The sequence below is a fragment of the Callospermophilus lateralis genome, chromosome 10 (assembly GCF_048772815.1).
Source record: "Callospermophilus lateralis isolate mCalLat2 chromosome 10, mCalLat2.hap1, whole genome shotgun sequence".
Taxonomy (NCBI): Eukaryota; Metazoa; Chordata; class Mammalia; order Rodentia; family Sciuridae; genus Callospermophilus; species Callospermophilus lateralis.
Genome location: NC_135314.1, coordinates 43,005,961 through 43,030,578, shown reverse-complemented (window position 1 = coordinate 43,030,578; position 24,618 = coordinate 43,005,961).

Sequence of the window (24,618 nt, the reverse complement as noted above, 5' to 3'; positions counted from 1 at the left end):
GGTCACTCACTGAAGCAAGGTGTCAGGTAGACACACCCCTTGAAGTGGAGGTAGACAAACAGTTACTCTGAAATATTTCTAGAGTCTTAGCAAGTATTTGTGGAATGAGTAGAGGAATGAATTTTAGTCTTTTGTTCCTAGTCTATTCCCAGCTCCACCTCAATATCTCTCGTGCTCATTCATTCTCCCTCCAAAACTTCATCATGCTAAGACTCCTTAGAATAAGTGTCAGTAAAATGTCAAACAGGCGGTAACTCTGGCCTAAAAACAAAAATCAGAAACAGGGTTGACCTTGGAGGCTGGATTTGAGAGGCAATATAAGACAATGGTCAATAACAAGGCTTTATAGGTTCAAATCTCAGCTCCACCACTTGTTAGCTGAGTAACCTTGATCAAATGACCTAATCTCTCTGGCTCTTCATTTCCTCATATGTAAAATGTGCTAAGACTTATCCTAAGGAGTTCATGCAAAGATTAAACTCAAGATAAGGATGAAATTAGTGCCATAACATTTACTAGCCATCATTATGATCATTACAATCAAACAAGGAGAGGCTCAGCCTAACATGAAGTTCCGACAAACATGGGCATTCCCCAAGCACATCATGCTTTTTGTACATCCCAAAACAAATTCTAGCCAGGCACAGTAGCACATGTCTGTAATCCCGGTTTCTTGGGAGGCTGAGGTAGATAGAAAATTTGAGCCCAGCACTGGCAACTTAGTGAGACCCTGACTAAAAAATAAAATAGAATAAAACAAAATAAAAAGAGCTGGAGATAGAACTCAGAGGTAGAGCACCCCTGGGTTCAATTCCCAGTACCAGGAAATTTTTTTTTTCCAAAAAATTTTCCTCAAATAAATGGGAAGCTCAGTTTGATTTGAATAAAATGTGAAGAAATCATGTAATAGATGTATTAAATTCTGCAGCCTGGGCAACTCAGCAATAAAATAAAAAGGGCAAGGAATGTTGCTCAGTGGTAGAGCACCCATGGGTTCAATCCTCAGTACCACACACAAAAAAAAAAAAAAGAGAGAGAAAGAAAGAAATGTATTGAATTCTGTTTAGAAACAGGAGGAAAAGCATTTTTCATATTGTACAACTTGATACTAGAAACAGGATTGGAGAATAATTAACTTGTGTTGTAAGCGAGTTCAAACTCCATTCAAACTCTTGATGTTGGGGTTTCCCATACAGCACTACCAATCAAAGAGCAGTGGCCTCACCACTACCTAGGTGATTCACTACTTGCTGAAGCAGCTCCTTTTATCTTTATCATCTTTGATCATTAGGACTTGGTTTCTTATTTGAGCCAAAATGTATCTCCCTCTGAATTTTGGCCTGTTGTCCTTGGTTCCAGCCCTTGGCTCCCTAAGGGAGTTCAGAGGAACTTATCTTTGTGTTCAAACCCCATAGATCCTGGAGGACCTATGATTGCATCCCTCACCTAGGCCATTGCTGATTGGTCCAAGGATGGGAATCTGACTCAAGTGAGGCCAATCAAAATTCTTCCCTGGGATTTTAAAAGTTGGAAGCAAAGCTAAATTTCATTGTCTTCTGCCACCTAGAGAAAGTCAGTCTGAAATGTGAGAGGATGAGGCAGAAGTTCAGAAAGAAGCCGGGATAAAATTGGGTTTTAGAGGTGAGAGAGAAGGAGAGGAGAGAGATTGGGAGAGAACAAGGCCTTACGGCATCCAATCCCTGGGTTCAGTTGCTCATGATCCATTTGTTTCTCTAGTTTTTCCACAAGTTGGTGATTCAGAGGTTTGGGGTATTTCCTGCTATTTGGACCACAATGGATAGGTCAGACTTTCTTTCCCAGGACCCCAAATCTTTGAAGACAGTCCTTAGGTCCTTTCCCCTTCATCATCCCTGCTTCCAGCAGGGTCCACTCATCTCTGTGCAGCTGTGGTGCTCAGAGGAGCCAGATGAAGGGCCACACAGAGCTTTGCCTTGTTTTACTATTGGGCTTATCTATAAGACTCAGTTTGAATTCAAGATTCTGTGGTTAAAAAAAAAAAAAAAAAAAACTTGAAAAAAATGCCTTTAATTTAAAATTATTCAAGTCAGAGCCTATTTGGGATTCACCCTTATATTTTCAGGGCTTAGAATAGACCATGGCATGACGTGGTATCAATAAATGTTAGATGAATGAATGTATTATTGGGTTCAAGTTCCTTTATCACCCTGGCTATTTTCCTCTGAAAGCATTGGCCTGGAGGTCACCCAGAACTGTCTTTATCTACACTATAAAACCTCCTCCCTCCCTTGGGAACATTTGCCTTGCAGCAGGCCTTGACTAGACACCCCTGAGGTCCCACACAGCTCCTCCTCCACACCCCAGCCACTCTGCCCCACACCCACCAGCACAGCCAACTCGTCAGCTGGCTAACTTGGAGGATGTCCTTCCTTCTCAGCCGAATTTTCTTCTCTCTTCCTTTCAAATCCTGCTGTGCTGTTATTCAGTAATGAAAACAGCAGAAATCATTTTAGAAAGGAAGCCAGCTGGTTCATTAGTCTGATTAAGCTCAAGCAATGGGATCCGAGCACAGTTCACATGATAAATAGTGTGCCCTCCCCCAGGCCATAGTTAGTTTTACAGTGATTATTAATCTTGGGGCTCAGTCACCCCTTGCATCTGCAAAATCATGTAGGTCAGAAAGAAAAGACAGGGCTACAGCAAGATGATGTCAGGGCTTTCTGAATCAAAGTGATTCAGTCTCCCCTCTCCTCACTGCATACCTGGCCAACTCTACAAAGTTTACTAGGCTCCCCAAGTCTTCTGGAAAGACCCTGGCCCTCAGAACCAGTGAGAATTGTCTTTAAATCTGATTTTGCAATGTGCCAACCATATGATTTGAGACATCTCAAGTGGGGGATAAAAATACATATTTTTAGGAAAGTCAGAAAGACTGATAACTACTTAAAGTTCCAAAGGCAGTGGTTCAGAATGTGTGGAGTTTAGGGAGGCATGGGGAGATGTGAGAAATGAGTCTGAATAAGGTTAAGAGGGAAGCCAAATCACAAAATGTCCTATAGGTTGAACAAGGAGGTTTGAATTTTATAATAAAAGTACTTGGGAGATTATAAACATATAAAATCATAGGAAACTGATGTGATGAGAACTGCTTTGGGAAGCTCTGGCTGCAGGTTAGACATAGGCTGGGACTGCTACTGTACTGACAGGAAGGAAGGAGAACAATTAGGAATCTCCCTTTCTTGCAGCAGATTTGGAAATCAGAAAGGAAGCAAAGTGAATGGTCATTGCTGAAGGATAGAAGGTGGAAGGGCACCAGGAGAAGAGGAGAGAAGAAGTTTTAGCTGATCCCTGAAGTTTCCAACTTGGATAGCTTTACAGAGTGAAACATTTTCTAAGGCAAAAAACAGTGGAGAAACTAATTTGTGGCAGATTGAGTCTGGGACATGTTGAGTTTGAAGTACTCTTTTCAAATTTTCCAATTTATAGTATAGAATCCAATTTGATGGGGACAAAACTAGACTGAGTTTGTCTGAAGCTAATAGGACCTAATAGGTCCTATTCCCCCGGGTCCTAGCTGAACTAGCCCAAACCAATTTTTGTTCATCCCTCAAATTTGAATGTTTTTGGGGGAAAGTTTTTGGAGGCCAGGATTGTGGCTGGGTTTAGACATGCTTCTAGGTTTTCTGCCAAGTGATCTCAACCCCCATGAAGAACACCTAAATCCACCATTTCTTATTTTCCCCTCACCTTCCAGGGATGCCCGCTACACATAAGCATTTTCTCTGCTGGTTTGGAAAGGAGCGGGAAGCAGCTCCACCAGAAGGGAACATAAGCAGGTTTGTCCCTTGCAGAAGAGGTCAAAGACAACCCCAGATAATTGTTGTTACTTGGGGGAAAAAAATAGAATGATGGTCAAATGTCAGGGACAAGCCTAAAGATAAACGATAAGCAGGGACAATGGAAAAGAAAAAAAAAATGTGGCAACCTATATCTAAAGGAATCCCCCAAGTGATCTACAATGGAAGAGAAAAAGAAAATTGACCTCAAGGAGGCCTGTCTGGAATGGCTTGGCACAGTGGAAAGAAACCTGGTTTTAGAGCCCTGAGTCTTTGGTTTGAATCCTGAGACAAAGCTTGGCTATGTCAATGTTTATAGCAGTTCAATTCACCATAGCTAAACTGTAGAACCAACCTAGATGCTCGTCAATAGATGAATGGATAAAGAAACCATGGTATATATACACAATGGAATGTTACTCAGCCTTAAAGAAGAATGAAATTATGGCATTTGCAGGTGAATGGATGGAGTTGGAGAATAGCATGGTAAGTGAAATAAGCCAATCCCCCCAAATCAAAGGCCAAATGTTTTCACTGATATGTGGATGCTTATCCATAATGGGGTGGAGTGGGGAGGAAAGAATGAAGGAACTTTGGATTGGGCAGAGGGGAGTGAGGGGAAGGGAGGGAGTATGGAGGTGGGAAAGAGGTGGAACGAGACAGACATTATTACCCTATGTACATGTATGATTGCATGAATGGTGTGGCTCTGCATCATGTATAACCAGAGAAATGAAAAGTTGTGTTCCATTTGTATACAATGAGTTGAAATGCATCCAGCTATCATGTATAACTAACTGAAACAAATTTTTAAAAAGTAATTGTCAGCAGAAGGGAACAGAAAAAAAAAATCCAAAAAAATAAGCCAATGCTGACTTTGTGAATTGATGGCAAATTGGCCAAGTTGCTACTTCTCCGTGTTTTTAAAGCTAGAGGGGAGGTAACCCCAGTACCCAGGCTGCAGAAGATGTCTCTGTGTGTTTACATTTTGAGTTTAATTCTTTTCAAATACAAGAAGCCAATAGTCATCTAGAACAAACTAGGCCAATGAGGTTTTGTATTGTCAGCAGCTCAGCTTTAAGAGTTCAATTACGGGGACTCTTCTCCATCTCCATTCACTACCCAAAAGCAAGAGGATAAGTAGCATATTTCTGCTGCTTGTTACTATATTACGGAATCATGAAAAGTCAAGGAGTTGAAGCTAAAATTTCTATTAGTGGTAATGATCAAACATGGGGCAGTGAAGAAATAAAGCATGCATTGATGTATTTCAAGCTTCAATACAGTGGTGTATTTCAGCAACATTTCTGGGGGAAATGTTTGAGAAGACCTGGGTGTCCCTACCTGTGCCCTTATCACCCTTGGGAAAATGCACCAGCTAAAACCAGCACTATGTGCTTCTCTGCAAAGTGCTATAACCCCTCACTTCTAGAGAATTTGTAGGGCTTCAGTTGAGGGATCCAGGGAAGGACAGAGTGAATCTAAGAGTCCTGAGGGAGTGTTTACTCAAGAGCTTCCTGGAGTTAGGGACAGAAAGACTAGGCAGATCATCCACATGTTAGAACAAGAAGCTAAGTTATGTCTCCATCTCGTCCCAGCGTAAGTTTCTAACATGGTATGAGGGTAAAATGGTACAGCAGGTCTGATGTGTACTGGTAAATATTTAACAACCTGGCAAGGTTGGGGAAGGGGACCCCTGATCTATGGCATTTGCATATTGCCATGGCTTAAACACTCCTGCTGTTGCTGATTTGAAACTACTAATAGATACCACTGAATGCAGAATCAGGAAGAGACAAGGGCCATCATTTCTAGCATCCCGGTGGGTTAGGCCCTGAGGCTATCACCCTTTGCAGTTGTCAATAGGTCCTGTCATGTCACAGAAGGGCAAGTGGCGGACACAGACTAGCCCTGGGGACACAGATAAGGCATCAACATCTGCTCTGCGAAGTACCTCCCCGTACCAGCTGGATGCCTGCATCTGTCTCTCCCTCCTAGATCACCTATGAGGCCACAGTGTCGCCATCTGTCCACATGCCAGTCCTCCCACGTAAACACAGGGTCCTTTCTTCATTTCCATTCCCCCAGCACCTAGCAGAGTGCCTGGGAAAAAGTAACATATAAAGAATGTTTGCTAAATAAATGTGTATTGAATGCATCCCAGAATAACACAAGTGAATGCTCCAGGAGAGGGGAGGGAAGAGGAGGGAAAAGAACACAGAAACTGCTTGAAGCATCCACAGAGATGTCTTATAAAAAAGGGATTTGATGTATTTTTAGGAATGACAGTGGGTGAAACCAGAGCCAACAAGAGGAAGTGGCAGGGAAGTCGGTTTAGGGTCTCTCTGAGAAAATAAATGGAATTCCCAGCTCCTATAGAGGCATAGGATACAGGATATTCCCTAACTTCCACCTTCCTGTTAGCATCTTGAGTTTATTCCCAGCCTCCAGCCCCACCTCTCACTCTAGCCCAGAGAAAGGAAATTTTGCTATTGCCATTAATACTGAGGGCACATCTACTGGTATGCAACCCTAGTCCAGCAGAGTTTGGGGTCATTCAAAGTAATAGAGATCACAGTTGTGAATATCTCTCCCAGTAAATATGAAAAGATCTCCTGGCAAGTGCTCAGGGTTTCTCTCCCACCCTTCCTCCACAGACTGCTTGACTCTCTCTGCCTTAGATCATTACCCACAGCCTCTTTCTTACCAGCACTTCCCTGTGTAGTCTATAATTTATGTTTCACCTACAAAGCCATAAGCCCCTCTGGGACAGAAAACAACACCCTGTCCGAATCCCCAGTGTCTAACAGCATCAGGTGCATGTGAAGTGCCCGAGAAGCACTTGTTAGATAAACATACAAATGAGAAAGAAAGTCCATTTTCTACACCTCTAATTTTGATATCCCAAATTGGCTAAACTCCCAGAAACATCTAGAAACAATTTGCAGAATCAAGTAAGCTATGAAGTTAGCCAGCGATTGTGAGAAGGCAATTCAGGAAAACCCAGAGTCCCCGGTCCACATCCTTGCAGGGCCAATTGTAAAAATCTTTTTCTCAGACACAAATTACTACCAAAAACTTAAAACACATACAGTTCCCTACTTAGGAACATGTTGTATTCTGAAATTCTATTTATGAAACTGTTGTTTGAAAAATCAGAATATGCTCTCTTAAACCATGCTCAGAAGGGGAGCTGACAACGTAGCTCTAACGCCAGACATTTGCAGAGGAAAACAGTAGGAAGCCAATAAAGCTATACGGTGGAGTCAACTTTCTTTTTTTTTTTTTTGCCATCATAAAATAAACATAAAATATGCAGAACTACACAGGAGCCTCCATTCAAGGGGCCACACTGCTAAGCAATAAAACTAGAGTTTACATGGCTTTTTGTTAATAGATGCTGATACTTAGAGAAACAAAGCTGGTTTCTTTGGAGCAGTACAGAGGTTGAAAGAGACACCCAAGCATATTCTCAGCCCAGGCTCAGGTACTCAGGCTTCCAGAGGTACTCTACTTCTGAGCCACATTCTCAGTCCTCCCCACCCCCTTTTTGTACCAAGTGTTGAACCCAGGGGCGCTTAACCACTGAAACACATCCCCAGCCCTTTTAATTTTTAATTTTGAGACCAAGTCTTGCTACGTTTCTAAGGGCCTCACTAAGTTCTGAGGCTGGCTTTGAACTCTTGATCCTCCTGTCTTAGTCTCCTGATACCCAGTCCTTTTTATTTTTTTATTTTGAGACAGAGTCTCACTAAGTTGCTCAGGCTGGCCTCAAGCTTCCAGTCGTTAGGCGTCAGCCTCCTGAGTAGCAGGTAACAGGCATACAACTGCCTCTGGAGGAATATGCCTTTTAACAAGCATGCAGGAGAGTGACCAGGGGGTGTGAGGACCACGTCCCCAAGTGGGGAGAGCACCACCTCCACTTGGGCTGCAGCGTCCTCTCCTGAGATGTCCTCTGTCTTTGGTAGAGAGCTACACCTTTCTTTTCCTCCTGTTTCCTTCCCTAGTGGGAGAAGGCGGAAATAACCATCTGTCATTTCACAGGATGTATATGAATCCACAATTGAGGGTTAAGAACACAGGTCAACCATGAAAGAGGCCTCATAATTCATTTAACAAGCACTGAGGACTGCAATTGGACTGGTATGTTGGTGATTAGAATAATCTCAGCGCTGAGTCCTCCTTCCTTCAGTAGTACTCCCCTGCTGGTACCTACCAGTTGCTCTCTGAAGAATGGGATTACTGTAATATATCTTCTTTGTGGTGTGTGTGTGTGTGTGTGTGTGTGTGTGTGTGTGTATTGCTAAATACCTAAGTGCTTAATAAATGGCTATTTATTATTATTATTATTATAAAACTTTATTTTATTTATTTATTTTTATATGGTGCTAAGGATCGAACCCAGTGCTTCATACAAGCTAGGCAGGCACTCTACCACTGAGCTACAACCCCAGCCCCTATTTTTATTATTATATCGCTCTACAAGTAATAATAAAATCCAGTTGTAGGAAAAAAACAAAAATATCAAAAAATTACAGCCAGGCAACCATAAGCCAGTTTTGTATAATATGGTTCAATTTGTTCACAAGTGCCATAGAAGGGAAATTAAGGCAAGCCCAGGTGGGAGCAACTTCCTTAGAGGAAGAAAGGACTACCCCAAGGCTTCTGGTTTCTGGCACCAGCTCCACCACTTACTGGCTGGGAGATCCTGAGCCATCAATCCCTTCACATGGGAGACCGATGATTCTCTCTTCACAGGACCAGGACATTTTACACAAAGTCTGCATATTCCTGGCACATAGTAGGTGCTCAGTGGATAGGTAGTTCTTTTTGCAAGTTTTGAACATGGGGTTAAACTTGAACTCAATTGTGGAATCTCAGGGCAAACTGAGACCTTTAGCTGCCTTTTAAAAGTTCAGTTTGATATGATTGACCTCCCTACTGTGTGCAGTAGTAGGAGGGTGGTAAGAAAATGATTAAGATTTGATGTAAGGAAGACAGATGGCTACCCCAGGGAGGGGGCAGGGCAGTGGGTAGGAAGTAACCATAATACAGGGAGCCTGTTGTAGGCACTAGAAGAAATTATAAATGAATTTCAATGGGGGCATAGGAGAAAATATAATTAACTTCAATGGGGTGGATTTAAGAGGCAAATTGTAGAAAAAACATACGAGAGATGGAAGGCAGTTCTCCTGGCCGTGGGAGCAGCCTGAGCAGAAGAGGGAGAAGGATGGGTGCACCGTGTTTAGAAGATGAAGTTGGTGGCTCACCAGAAGTGTGAGTGGATGAGTAGCCCGGGACCACTTCATGGAGGGCCCTGAAGGCCATTTTGGGGAATATTTAACTTTCCTGTAAAGCAGTAACAACAATAATTCCATTCATCAGGAACCTGCTATGTGACTGACACTGTGCCCAACTGTTTATAAATATTTCTTCTAAACCTGGCCAAAGTCTGTGCATAAATGTTACGATATCCATCTCATGGACAAGGAACCTGAGGCTTTGAGGCTTTGGAACAAAGGGAGGGCTCTGGGATCTGTACTTCCAGAAAGCAACCGAACAAGAAGAACAGAGGAGAGAAGTGGGGACATTTAGGGGCTCTCTCGATTTCTTATATGCTGTGACTTTTTGTCCCCCCAAAATTGGTTAACAGGAGAATAAATGGCCAGTATTTCTAAAAATGGACTGATCCTCTCAAAAAATTTTGTGGGTTGGGCAGGCTTTGAAGCCTGTGGTCATTTATGGAATTAGAACCTTTTCCTTCCTGTGGTCCTTCCCAGCGTTCCCCATGAAAAGCATCCCCCCCCAGGGACCACAGTGAAGAATTCCACAGCAGTGTCTCCTGACCAGGCAGAGCAGAAAACAAACCCGGAGTAATGTAGTGAACCAAAATTAGCTTCTTTACAAGCACATTAAAGCATAAAGATAGAGTCCATTGCCCAAAATATAACAGGAAGGCAAAAGCTTTTCTCTTCCATTTTCTCCCTCCTCCCTCACACCTCCCTTCCCTTCTTTTCACCATGCTTCTCTCAATAGGCAAGAATGCAGGGTCTTGGATGAGTAGAGTCCCCTTCATTTTCAAGTAAACTCAATCAACATTCCCAAGAAAACCACTGTGTGCAACTTCAGTGACATTGCCGAGTTCCGGGCAGGGACAGGTTTGCCGTCTGTTTATTAGTCAGTCCTGAAGTCGGCCAGCTTCTTTATTAAGTTTTTATGTTAAGATACTACTATCTTTAGGAGCACGGAGACAGGGATGCTGACCTGAATCGCATTGCTGCTTCTTAGGAAGCAGACAATTGAGCAAGTACTATGATAATTGAGCTAAAAAAAAAAAAGATTGTCTTTGGGGAACAGATTATCTTTAATAGCAATACTTTACATTTTTGCATAGCATTTCTAAAATTGACAAAGCATTTTCACATATGCTTCTTCATTTAATCATTACCCCACCCACTGATGTAGATATTACTATACCCTTACAACAGAAGAGGAAACTGGGACTTGAAGACACCCACCTAGATCTTTCAACTCCATATAAATGACCTATTTATTACTCTTAACATCACAGTGTCTCTTTTGTGTGTTTTAAAAAAGCCTATCAGCTGGTATTGTAGGGATTTTCCCAGCTTGCTTTATGGAGGAATCCCACCCAGGGGCAGTACTTAAAAGTTGGATGGTGGACAGTACATAGCACAGTATCAGAGCTAGAAAGATAAGTGGGGGAACCTGCCTATAATCTCAGGACTGGATCCACAAATTCCTTTCATGACAAAATTATAACAATTCTGTCCCTATTCCAGTCTCACAAGCCTCCTTAAACATAACTTTAACAATCAAAGCCAAGAGGAAAGCTAAGGTTGGGACCTGGATAACAGCAGTTCCCAACCTGTCTTGCCTGATAAAATGAAAGATCTCACTGTGAAATCGTGAATCACTAGGTGGGAGGGAACTTGCCCACAATCTGGTGTAATCCTTTGCTTTTGTGTATAAGGAAGGTGAGACTAACAGAGACAAGCAGAGCCCCCAAAGCCTGAACTCAGCTCTCTTGGTCCCAAGCCACCAAGCCTACCTTGTGCTTGGTAGTCCTGTTCTCAGCTGTGCTCAAAGAGTCAAGTGCCACCCAGCTGGTCAGAGATAGTGGGACTGAAAGATTTCCAGGCACAGGTACCTGTCTCAGCTTTGGCTTTGCCTTGGCAGTAAAGACCAGGCATCAGCTGCTGGCTTGGCTGATGTGTTCCCAGAGCAACAGGGTGAGTGTTGGCTGCCAACATTGAAATCTCAGGGAATGTAAAGTGTTGAGCCAGTTAAACATCCCAAACTACCCTGTCTCTCAAAAACAAGGGTGACTCATCATAGCACTTCTGTGACTGGGAGGGTGTTAGGGAAGCCACAGGGCCTAAAATCCCACACTCAGAAGCCCCCAAATCCCCTCCCTTGGCCTTTTGCTCACAACTCTTTCCTCTAACTTAGAACCAACACATGTACTACAGCCCTCCTCCCTGAAGCTCACCTGAACTCTTCAATCCCAGAGGAGGTTTGTCTTCACACCCGGAGTCTGCTGTATGTAGTTTGGCACTTGATTCTATACTTCTTTTACTGCTTCTTAGCCATTTTGAGTGTTTTGTTGTTGACCTAGATTGTAAATGATCTGAGAAGCCGAGTTTCCTCCTCTGCACCCTACAGCATGTGTCAGAGTGTCACCCAAGAGCAGAAATGTGTGCAGGCTCACAGACAGTCCTGACTTCAAGAGCCTTTACATACCTACCATATAGCAGACGCTCAATAAATTTTAATTTGCTTCACAGTGGCTTCTGACTTTTCAAAAAAAGGGCCCATGAGCCAGGCCTCTGCATAGGTAGAAAAAAGATACCCCTCCCCTGGGCAGACCCAGCCCTGCCAGGTTGCATGGCTGAGCCAGTGGAGTATGGGCTAGAATCCAGTCCCCCAGCTGGGTGCCCTGTGCCGTGAGCTCCTATACCACCTGAGCTGTAGCTCTTTGCAAGGGCAGCAACAATATCTTTCTCTCCACAACCCTCCTCAGCTCTCCATTCTGATGGGGAAGGTCTACCCTGGGAAAGCTGCATTGAACACTTCCCAACATATTTCCCAGCATCTTTCCTGTTATAAACAAATGAAAACCAATAATAATAATAATAATAATAATAATAATAATAATAATAATAATAAAAGATACACCTGCAATAATTCTTTGCCACGTCTAAGCTCCCAGCAAGATATTGGAAGGCCCTCTGCAACACTGTCGCAACCTTCTTTTCTTCTACTGGGAAGACCCAGAACCTACCATGAGTTGTCCTAATTTTCTGTTTTTGCTTTACCTCAGTGCCCCTTTCCTGTTGCTCTTTGGGTCATGTCCCTTTGCCTCTTTCAAATCCCTCCCAAAACCCAGTCTTCTCCATGTTGCTTCAAAGAGAACTACCCATTCTTCTTGGTACCATTCCCATTCCACTTTGCCTTCCATTTACTTAGATCTCTCTTGAAACTCTATTCCTCCATGTTAGCACGTAACCCAGTGGTGAGTGGGTTAGCCCTCTGTCCACAGAAGATTCTGGGTACTCATCCTGCATCAACCCAGATGCTTAATTAACTACACACTATCCTGAGCTTCCCCAAAAGGACTCATTCACAAACAATCTGGTGAACAATCTTGACTTTACAAGAGATTTATTTTATAGGAACAGGTACTTTCATAGTCCATCCTACAGAAAACTATTTACCAATCTTTGCAAGCAATGCCATTTTCCAAGTGCTTACTTGGCAGCCTTGTCCTGAGAGTTTCTCATCACTTAATGTGCTCCCAGCCACAGTGAATCTCTAAACTGTCTCTGCATGTCTTTCCCATTTTCAGATCAAACTCATTGTCTTTCCATCCTAACAGGCAGAAAAGCCCGATGTTGCCTCAACTCCCAACTGCTCTCATGCATCCTCCAGTCTATCATGACACTCAGCCAAATATAGGCTCTTTTTCAGTTTAACCTTCTTTAGAACAAATCAGGAACAGACAAGCCTAGAATATTTTTTCTGTTGACATGCATTTGAGTATGCTTTCCTCCTTGGAGGATAAAGCTCGGATGACAAGGACTGAGTTTTCTATATCCATGCAACCTATATAGTAAAGATGCATATAGTAAGCCTGTGACCAGGGTTTCCTCTACCCAAAACAGGAACAGAACAGTTCCAAGTCTTTTCTGTCTCTCCATTCTTCTTTCCTCCCAAGTAAGACCCAGAACTAGAGTCAGGGGGAAATGCCTGAAGATGAAGTAGACACTTCATAAATAGTTGTGAAATGAATGAGTCAGTGAGTAAAGAGGAAACAGGAGCAAATAAAAGAGCACCGTCACCAACAATATTTCAGACTAGCTAAAGGGAGCTTTGAAAACCAAATCAGGGGGATAGGATGAAGTGTGAATGCTGAATGGTATCAGCTCTGCTTTCATCACCATTTGGAACCTCAGGAACATCTTTGGGTCTCAGATCCTCATCATTCCATCCCATCCACCTGCCTGTGCATTGCTCAGAGTCCTCAGGGTAATTTGACATTCATGCATGCAGTGTCTTTCCCCAAATGTCCAGCCACCCAGTGCCCCTCGGTGCCTCTGCACTCTGCAGAAAGCTTTTCTTGGCTGCAGTCCTGGACCAGGGACCTTCATCGCCCGTTAGCAGAAAAGAATTCTCAGCTGTGGAAACTGGTAAACTCCACATATTTTACAGATGACAGTCTAAACTCCTGGTGATTCTAAATGTGGTGTGAAATGGACAGAAGTCATCCTTCTGGTGTGATATGGCTGAAATAGCATCACTACCACCGTCACCCCCCATGTACACATGCGCGTCATGGAAAGAGGAGACGCAACAAGTTACAGGGCCTTGGCCATTGGGGCCTCTCTCCATCATTCACAGCCCCTTTTCTGGGGTTTTCTGTTTTTAAAAAAATGTGGTCCATTTGTTCTGCAAGAAAATAGTTCAAGGTCACCTAAAAGCAAAAGAGGGGATTTATAAACCACACTCCTGAGACCTGATCCATCCATCAGAGTCCAGCTCTGAAAGGCTGCACAGCACCCCCACCATATATACCTGGGGAGGAGAAAATCTTTTCCGGTTGAGCAGCCACCTATCCACTGCCACCAGGGTCAGAGTTGTGAGAAATGTCCAGGGGCATAATTTGGATACTAACAATATTGAGCTCTTGGGAAACAGAAAACTTGTTGAATTTTTAAATATTTATTTTCTCTAATTTGGTTAAGATATTAAAGCAACTTGAGCTCTAGGTTTCTAGGCTGAGAAAAGGAAGAAATTCCCAGTGGATATTTGATTTAACAATCGTCCTCCACCACCTGGTCAGCTGGCCTCTGATGCCCATCACTGTTACATCCTTTTTGCACCTCTAAGCCTGTAACTCCTCCTACCAAGCCAAAGCCCTGCGGGTAAGAGGCGCCCCAACCTGCTGGCACTCAAGTTACATCAAAGGGGCGCAGGTTCCCACTGAACGCATCCGCATTTATGTGTGTGCGTGTGCGCGCGCATGTGTATGTATATGCGCGCGTGTTTGTGTGTGGAGCGTGTGTATGCGCGCGCCCGGGTCCTTGGAGGGGGCGGGCTCTGAGCCCGGGGGCAGGGCTCCGCAGTGAAGAGTGGCAGCTGGACTTGCCAGGCTGCGAGGGACAGGGTGCAGAGCCGCAGTGCCGTAGTAGCGGGCAGGCGAGATAGACTGCTTTCAAGCTGCGGATCCCCCAGCAGAGGTGGAAGACCCTGGGAGCTGCCTAACCGCAGGCGGGTCGCTTTATCTCCGAGCACGCACTGGAGCCGCCATCCCCCTCCCCCGAGAGGGCTGCGCGGGCGGGAAGACGCCGAGACGCCAGCTTCGGTCCCCTTTCTGTCTCTCGGTTCCTCTTTCCTCCCAAGTAAGGGAATAAGATTCGAGAAAGGAGCGCCCCAGGCAACCGCGCAACCAAGTGTTGCATAGTGAGGTAAGACCGCTGCCGTCGTAAAGGAGGGGGTCTCTAGCTCCGGAGGCGCGGGGTGTAGCAACTTGGAAAAACGAGGGCAAAGCGGGAGCTGGTCCCATAGTCAGGGAAGAGGCTGCAGACAAGGCCACTGCACCCGCCCTGGCAGTGCCACCTGCCACAAAGCTGCAGGAGGGGATGCTCCACGGGAGGGGTGCAGGGTGGGGCGCCGGCTCTCTCTGTGATTGGGAGGTCCCCAAACCGAAGGGCTTGCGAAGAAAGGCAGCCTTGCTACAGGCAGGTTGGTTAAGCAACTGGTCGAATTTCTAACCTTCTGGACTTACCTTGACTCCTTGGAATCCAGTTTGCGCTCCTGGGAGCACAGAGCTGCGAAGAGCACGGGGCGCTTTTCCTACTGTCTGGCCGCCAGTGCCTTCTACAGTCCCGCGGCCAGACTTTGAGGCACTCCACAAAGCCTCTGGGTTGGTGGGCTTAACAGGGAAGCTGAAGAGAACACGGACAACTTGGCAGATAAAGAAAGGGGAGGATCAGGAAGAAAATTTAACGCTAACCTGTGTAGTCTCAGAGCAAGCTGTGTCCGCGTGTGTTTGTGTCTTGAGGGGCGCGCATTCAGAATCACCTGTGGGGCTTTCACAAACTCCATCAGTCCACCTCTCCCTCCATATTCTTAGATCTTTCACTTCCAACGAGTGGAGTAGAATTTGGGGAGGGGGCTGTGGAGCTCCACAAAGCCCCTCAAGTGATTCTGCTATGTCGCCTCCATCCCCGCCATCACTGCAGTGGAAAGCACGGGACGAGGCAGAGGAGACATTTCCCAGACGTGAGCGATCCAGCTGTGGAACTCTGGGTGGCATTGAAGACCCTTCCCCCAATCGCCCCAGGCGGCAGGAGGGTCTGATGCAAAGCAAGGTGATTTGTGGCTGCGCCGCAGTGGCGCGCGGGAGCGCTGTGAACCCGTGGTCTCCCAGGTCGGTGCTGAGCGGTTATCTCCCCAGGCCTCATTAGCATACGTTGTCCTCTCTGTGGGGAGGAAGGCCCAGGAGGGCTGTTTGTCATGCTTTCATTTCAGGGGGTCTTGCATCTAAAGGTGCACAGAGGTCACCTCTAGACATGTTGAGGAATAGTGATCAAGTCACAGGACCAGAAACTGCCCTTCTGGTCCAGATGAGGGCATCAACTTGGTTATTTCTGTGCTGGGATTCTGTTATAAAATACAGCTTGCAGAGCCACTTGCTGGAGCACAGGGCACCTTCGTTGTCAATGAAGGACATTAGATCATAGGGCTCAAATGTCAAGATCTGGTCACAAACCGGGTGCACACACATGCACATACACACCCTTTTATGCTTTATTGCCCTTCTCATTCCAGGGATATGGCCTAATGTGGGAAGGTATTTCCACATTTGTCATGTTAGAAAGGACTATATTTGCCAGAAATTCCACTCTGAATATAAATTGTACTTACTAAATAAAGTGGCTGCAACTAAGCTAACTTTTTGTTTTACTCCTGATCTAAGTGGAGTTTTGTTATTTTGTTTTGTTTGTTTTGCCAGTTGTCTTTAGTGTGTTTAAGTCCAGCATTATAGGCGCTATGACAGGTATTTTTTCTGAGAGGGGTTTTGGTGGGAAGCTGGTAGATGAGTCCTTCCTACCTTACGTTATTATGTGATGTTTGGTTCAGATCAACCAAGACTGGGGGGAGGGTGTGATAAGGTGATAAACATCAGAGTATCTTGGAATGTAGCTTCTCAGAGATAGGAGAGGCTACTAAGATATTTATTCTAGCTTCCCCTCAACTTCCCACACAATACTACAAAAAAGTGTCAAGGATCCCTTCAGCCCTGACACTCCCAGAGGCCCAGACCCTGCATGTGTGAGGCTCTGCCAGGGCTGGCCCCCAGCTCCTTTGGGGAAGGGAAAGAGGAAGAAGGAAGAGAAATACTTTCATTGTGGTAAAATTCTTTTTTAAAAATATCTGACTGTATGACAACCCTATGTTATACTCTTAGTATAAAAGTAAGCTGAGTCTATTGCAGAAAATTTTGGAAGTTGAAAACTGCAAAGAAACAAATCACTCATGATTTTGCCACCCAGGCCTCGCACTATTCATATATTGACATATTTCTTTTCCATCTATTTTTTTAATATTTATTTTTTAGTTGTAGTTGGACGCAATACCTTTATTTTATTTATTTATTTTTATGTGGTGCTAAGGATCGAACCCAGGGCCTTGCATGTGCTAGGTGAGCACTCTACCGCTGAGTCACAACCCCAGCCTCTCCATCTATTTTTATGACTTGAAATTATACAGTCTATAGAGGGCCAACATTTATAGGTAACCTAGTAAATGTACTTTGCATGGTTTTAAGCATTTTATACTCATTATGTCATTTACTCCTCAGAAGTCCCTCTGAGATAGATAGTATTATTATCAACCCCATTTCTCTAGGATTGCATAAAGTTCAGGTGACTTGCTAAAGTCAGGCAGCTAGTAAGCAATGGAGCCAGAATTCAAATCCAAGCTGCCTGACCCCACAACGTGGATGCTTCACCTCTGTAGCTATTCTCTACTTTTCTTCTTAATTGGTGTTGCAGCAAAAGTCTTTCATGAACATCATTATCCTGGCTGCATATTATCACACTGTTAGTCATGTAAGTTGTTTCCTATTATTAACAACTACAAATAACTCTGGGCAAAGTCTTTACTGCACACATTTCCAATTATTTCCTTTGGATAGATTCCCAGAAGTAGAATCACTGGGCCAAAGGGCACAACTGTTTGAAAGCTCCTAACATATATCAGAAGTCACTTTTCAAAAGGGCTACACCAAGTTATACTTCCATTCACCAGAGGCAACTTTGTTATAGTCAAAGCAGGTGACATTGTTCAGGGCCTCACAAGACCAAACCACACCACAGAAACATTCCCTAACCCGATAGGAGAAGGAACCACACACATCACCATACTTTATATACTCAATTGTGATTATAGAAATCAAATAAAGATATGTAGAATTCTTTTCACTGTTAAGTTTAAACAAATAAACTATTGTGAAAATATATAAATGTGCATAACATAACATTCACTTTTTCACGCAAGTAACTATTAATAACCCTCACTTATGAATGTATAGAATTCCATCATAATAGGAGTTGATATTACATCAGAAGTAACAGAGTTTGGCTAAACACACATACATACAATTTTGAAAGAAAGCAAATTGACTGTAGCTATGAGTTTTCTCTAGATCTGTATTTGCCCCCTAGTCACTCTGCTACTAGCAGTAGGCTTAGCCCTGGGGTACAATTTACTATTGCACATGGAGTAACTACAGTTGAGCCCCACTCTAAGATTTACTTTTGCAAGACTCAGCTAATGACTTAAAATGTCCTTCCGAGAAGCCCTCCCTTGCTGTTCACTGGAGTTGGGACTCTCAACCACCCACAGCACCTGTACATACATTTACCTCACTGTGGTGAAATCAATTATTTGCATATCCCCCTCTAAACTGTGAGTTCCCTGAGAACAGAGACCATGTCTAATTCTTTCCTATATTCCCCAGCACCTGAGATTGTTTCAGTGCATAATTGACAATTAAATGTGAGGAATGAACAAATAAAGATTTCCAGGCACTGTATTGGGTTCTTTATGTGCATTTTTCTTTCAGTGCATATTTATTCTGTAAGCCTGGTCAGCCTTAGAAAGGTCCCTGTCTATTTTCATATAACATTCTTTCCATGTTCATTTAAATCTTTGAAATGAAATAAAATTAAAAATCCAGTCTTTAGTCATGTTAGTCACATTTCTAGTGCTTAATAAACATCACATATGGCTTTTGGTTACCAAATTGGAGAACAGACAGAACATTTCATCACTGCAAAAAGTTCAACTGAACTATGCTGGTTAGAGTGTAAACTTAGTGCAGGCAAGGAGTGTCTATGTCCACTTTATTTTCTACACCATATCATCTTCCCTGGCATCAGGCCTAGCCCAGAGGAGATGAGGGGAAGGAAGAAAAAAGAGGGAAGGTGGTAATAAATGTCATAATAATACTAGTTATAGCATTTACTCGGCATCTACTTTGTGTCTTATATTGTGCTATATTTGAACGTGGGTTGTCTCCTCTTAATATTTGCATTACTGCAAACCTGAGTTAATGCCTTCTCACAGACAAGAAACTGAGTCTCAGAAAATTTGAGTAACTTGCCTGTGTTTGGCAAGCCCGTAGGAGAGGCTGAGTTTTGAACTTAGGTCCATATGATTTCAAAGTCTTAATGTGTGTGGTGATGTTGATGTGAATTATCACCATCTTGGCTTCTCAGGAAGTCAGAGAAGGTCTGTTTTTGAAGGTGTTCCAAGGGAATTGCTATCATTTTTGAACAGCATTTCAACAGTGCAAATTTGTGCTCAGGGACTCAGGAGGCCTTGTCCCTGGCTGGGATTTAGAAACATACCCATAATGTGGCCTGAGTAGAGGACCAAAACCTTAGAGAGAAAGCCAGCTGCCACCATCTTCTCCTTGGGGAGTCCTGTTACAAGCTCCCAAGAGGAATATTGGCTTGGCCAGAATCTTGAAGCCCATTAACAAAGTCATCTGGCTCCTATTCCCTGGCCTTAGTCCTTTCCACTACCCCATCCTGCCTTGTAGGCCACTTACTGCACCATCCCTTACTGTCATCATCACTCATGTCTCAGTTTTCTCTAATATATATATATTTGTACCAGGTATTGAACCCAGGGTTGATTAATGACTGAGCCAAATCCCCAGCCCTTTTTTCTATTTTATTTTGAGTCAGGGTCTCGCTAAGTTGCTTAGGGCCTCACTAAATTTCTAAGTTTGACTTTGAACCTGTGATCCTCTTGAGCCGCTGGGATTACAATCATGCACCACCATGCCCAACTAATTTCTTTTTCTTGAAGAATAAAATGCAGATTTTTCAAGGGAGGACTAATCGGCACCGTGAAGAGTGAGATTATCACTTCTTCATTCCACATTTCTATTTTTTGTTAAAATCCTCTAAGGTCTAAAAAAAGAGCTCTCATTCTTTAAGCTGTATGTGTATGTAGGAGGGTTGGGTGAAAATTCTGCAGATGACTGAGATAGTAATTTTATTAGTTGTCGCCCGCCTAGGACATAACACCTACCATCAGAGTAGGCAGGACAGAGTAAGTGTAAATATTAAATTACTTAAAATTTTCTTTCCCATAAACTGTCACTAAAATTTGGCTAAAGAATATTCCTTTGTAGAAAATAAACTTTGTGGTGAATATGTCAATCGTTGTAAGTAATGCTATTGTGCTTGCAAAGGTTCTTTTTAATGTTTTAGACTATCCAGCTTCATTATTGCACAAGTAAATTGCTTAATCTGTGAATAAAGGATTTCCAAAGCAAACAAAAAAATCCTCTAAGGTCCAATTATGAATCTATACCATTGACACCTATTGCTCTTAGTATCAACTGAAATAACCCAACTCTCCTTAAAACTCGCCATTGAATTATTTCACCCACCCCCTGACTCCCTCTCCATACAGGTACAGATGATATTTGGAGTACAGATAAGGACCCACTACACTCATTCCTCATTTTGTCTTATTCAGCTCTGTCTGTCTTGCTGGCTTGCCCAGATACTTCTGTGATTATTATCCAGTGTTCAGTGGCCCCTTCCAGCCATGCCCCAATCTCATGTGCATGGCTGCTTTTTCTAAGTCATCAATAAAAATAACGAACATTACAGGTTCTGAGGCATTTCACTATAGGCTCTATAAAGATAGATACTAATCCAAGCCACTTATTTAGAACATGTATTCAACTTGCATTACCATTAGTCTATATTTCTCTATCTTTTTCAAAAGATTATCAGAGTAATCTTATCAACGTTCTTGGTAAAGACCAGATTCCCCATTACTGGTATTTCCTTGACCTGCTGTTCAAGCAGGCAGAGGTCAGCAAGGCCACTTTGATCCTCAGATGCTGAAATGCTTGAAATGTTTTGGCCTAAATGTTTTCATTCCTTGATGCTTTTCTCCACCTTTCTGCTTTGGGACAACAACCCACAGCACTTCACCAGTTGCCTCAGTCTCCCCACATTTGGTGAAAGTAAATGAAGTAGAGAAAGCTGTCTCCATCTATAAGAGGTTCAGGTTCTCTTTCCAATTGAGAATCACACAAAGTGGGTATTCTCATCCAGTCCTCCTTATGACCCATCCTAAAGTCCCATCAGCAAGGATGTTCATGACACCCCAGAAACTGACCCCAGGAAACCTAGTGGTGGGAGTCCAGTGTCTTCTCTTTTCTTGTGCCATGATGTCCAACTATTCACAAAGTGACTTTTCTCAAATATTAGGAAGCCAGTAGCCATATGTTCCTATAGCCAGATTAAGGTCCTTTGTTCCCCAAAGTACATACTGACTCAAATCCATAAGTCTCACAAATCAAAACAAATGCTCTCCCTGAGAAGACTTGCTCAACCATGAAATCAATATTAAATCAGCAAATACGTATTGAGCACCCATCTCGGTGTTAGGCATAGAACTAATTTCTGGGGAGTACCAAAAGGGTTTCTAGCAACAACCAGAAATAGACATGATGTGGAGTTATCATCTTTAGATGAGAGTCAAGGGGACGTCTCCTCTACAACCTGTGAAGTAATCAGACCAAGAAAGAAGGTCAGGTAATACTCTCTAGAGTAAATGAGCTTGATCTGAAACTTAAAGGTGGAGGGAACAGTCTGAGCAAAGGCAGCTCTTGTTGTCTATGGTTCACTGTAGCTAGAGCAGAATCTACAAATCAGGAAGTGATGGGAGATGAGTCTGGAAACGTAGGTAGGAGTTGGACCCTCATCTTGCCCAACACATTCAAGAGTTGTTTTGTGTTGATTTATTTGTCAGTGGACCTTTATTTTATTTATTTATATGCGGTGCTGAGAATTGAACCCAGTGCCTCACACATATTAGGCAAGTTCTCTACCACTGAGCCACAACACTAGCCCTGTAGGGTTTTTTTTCTCCTTTAAATTATTCCAGAGGGCACTGAAAACTTTTAAGTGGGCACTGACATGGTCAGATTTTAATGTTAGAGCAATCCCTTAAACTGTAGTGTGGGGAGGATAATAGAGAGGAAGGAAACAGGACGACTGCCCATGGGTAGCTCTGGGTATGGATGTAGGGACAAAATCAGGAAAGAACTTGTAAATGAGTGAATGTGAGTGGAATGAGTGGGAGAGGAATTGAGGGTATCTTACAGGCTCCTACCCTGTGCACCTGGGAGAATGGTGATTACATCTACCAGGAGAAATGGGGAACAAGAGCAGAGTGGCATTAGATAATGAGTTCAGCTCAGGGCAGGTTTAATTTGAGGTGTCAGAGAGACAGAGGAGATCCAGGTGGAGATACATTTGGATAGACAAACCATTTTGCAGAATTAAAATCATGCAATGGAAGCATGAACATTAGAACAATGCAGAAAACTCAAGATGAATGTACTTCCTCATAGTACTGATGAAAAACACGTGAAGCAATGGAATAATGAGTGAGAAACATGGAGGCTGCAGTTCAGTCCACTAAATACACAAACACAGAATTTTTCTAGAAAGGGAAACAGGAAAGGGAAGAAAAGTTGCAATAAAAATATAAAAACATTTCCCTGAGTTTTGTTCAAAATTGTTCATGGTGTACCAGAGGAAATTAAAAGTATATTCTGATGAAAGTTATTAATTATAAGAACAAAAATCCACTTGTATGAAATCAGAACAATATCTTATTTCCAAAGAAAAAATAAACAAGTGTCAAATATTCTGCAATATTTAAATATCTGTAGGAAGTTGCCTTATATGACTACAGAGTTTTGAGGTCGTAAGATTATGACCCAGAATATGTTTAAGAATTTTCTTCAGGAATATGTGAAGAAAAAAAATACCCATAAAGTAAACCACTGAAATTGTGTACTGAAAAAAAAAGTTTTTTACTCAAAATATTAATGAATTTGGAACAGAAGATGTGCAATATTAAAGATAAGAAATAAACAATCAAAGCCACTTGAACATGGACTTAAAACTCAGGTTAAATCCTGTCATTTGTGCATGGATAGAACTGGAGATCACTGTGTGAAGTGAAATAAACCAGGTACAAAAAGACAGATACCACATCTCACTTGTATGTAGAATCTAAAGAAGTTGAAATCATGATGGAATTTGAGAGTAGATGGGGATTCCCAGAGGCAGGGACAATGACAATGGAGGGACAGAAAGAATGGGAAAAGGATAATTAATGTGTATACTAAGTTACAGTTGGATAGGAGCAAGAAGCTATGGTGTGTTGTTGTACAATAATGACTACTAATAACGATGTGTTCTGTATATTTGAGAAATCTAGAAGAAAGATTTTGAAAGTTTTCACCATAAAGAAATGATAACCATTTGAGGAGATGAATATGTTTAACCTGACTTAGACATTACATGATACATATATCAAAACATTACATGGTACCTCATTAATACAATTTTTATGTTTTTAATGTATCAATTAAAAAATTAATTTTTGAAAATTCAGGGTCCTAAAAAATTTAATAGAAGTGCTAAACTTCTAATTTCAAACTGTAGGAAACATTGAATAATTTTTCATTGTTGACAAAGAAATTTAAAGAGTATAGACAAATGTAAAATAAAAAATGCCATGTTTCACTTCAAAATCAGAAGGAAAAGGAAAATGTTGAACATTATAGCCAATATTTAAAACTAAAGAAGTAAATATAAAAATAAAAGTATAAAGTGATAGATAGGTCAAACATATTAATTATAACATTAAGTGTGAGTTGTTTAATCATTTCTATTAAAAGATGAAGAGCCAAAATCAATTCTAAATATATGTTATTTTAAACAAAATGGGAAGATAGAAAGGGCATAGGTATACCAGGAAAATGCAAACAAAAGAAAGGAGAACCATATTAATATTAAACAAAGTAGACTTTAATACAGAAAACATTAGATATGGCTGAAAGATATAGTCTTTTAGAAGTCATAATATTCATGAATATATTATTCTGATTAACAACTATCAAATTTTATAAAATAAAATTAGCAAAACCCAACTGCAGAGGAACTTCAATCTATTTCTATCAATCTTTAGCAGATTGAATGATCAAAATAAATGAGCATAAAAAGTATGTTAAGGAAATAAGCAACTCGATGAAATGGACATATATGGGACTTTACATTAAAAAATGAAAGCATAAAATGTTTTTAAATATTGAGATCTTTTGATCCCATCAAAGAGAAAATCATGATGCATTCCAAAGAATAGAAATTGTTTTGGCATTAAGAAGAAAATAAAATGGAAGTATAATTACTCTAGGATAATATATTCTCAAAACTCGGCAAAGGCCTGGGATGTGCACACATTCACTTGCCACTATTGATTTCAGCATTCGGAGGGAATAAAACCAAAGACTTGTTATTTGACAAACACCAAGTCTGTAGAATACTTCCCTCTTTATGAATGAGCAAAGAGTAAAGCATGAGGAAAATGCAAAACAAGGGAGCAAAGAATAGCATACAGTATGAAAATGAGCCACTCCAGCTGGACCTGAAAGAACATTTCAAGAGACTAGAGTCCTCATAAGAGGGCAGAAAGGCATGGCTTTTACAAGGCAGAAGAGAACAAGAATAGGGCTGAGATTAAAATGAAACATGGTATTCAAAATATGAATGAAATACGGAGGAATCGCAAGGAAATGAAAAAATCTTAATTGCAGAATTAAAATGTGCTAGTGGGAATTAGTAAGCAGAGTATTCTATCGAAAATCACGTATGAGGAGGATGTA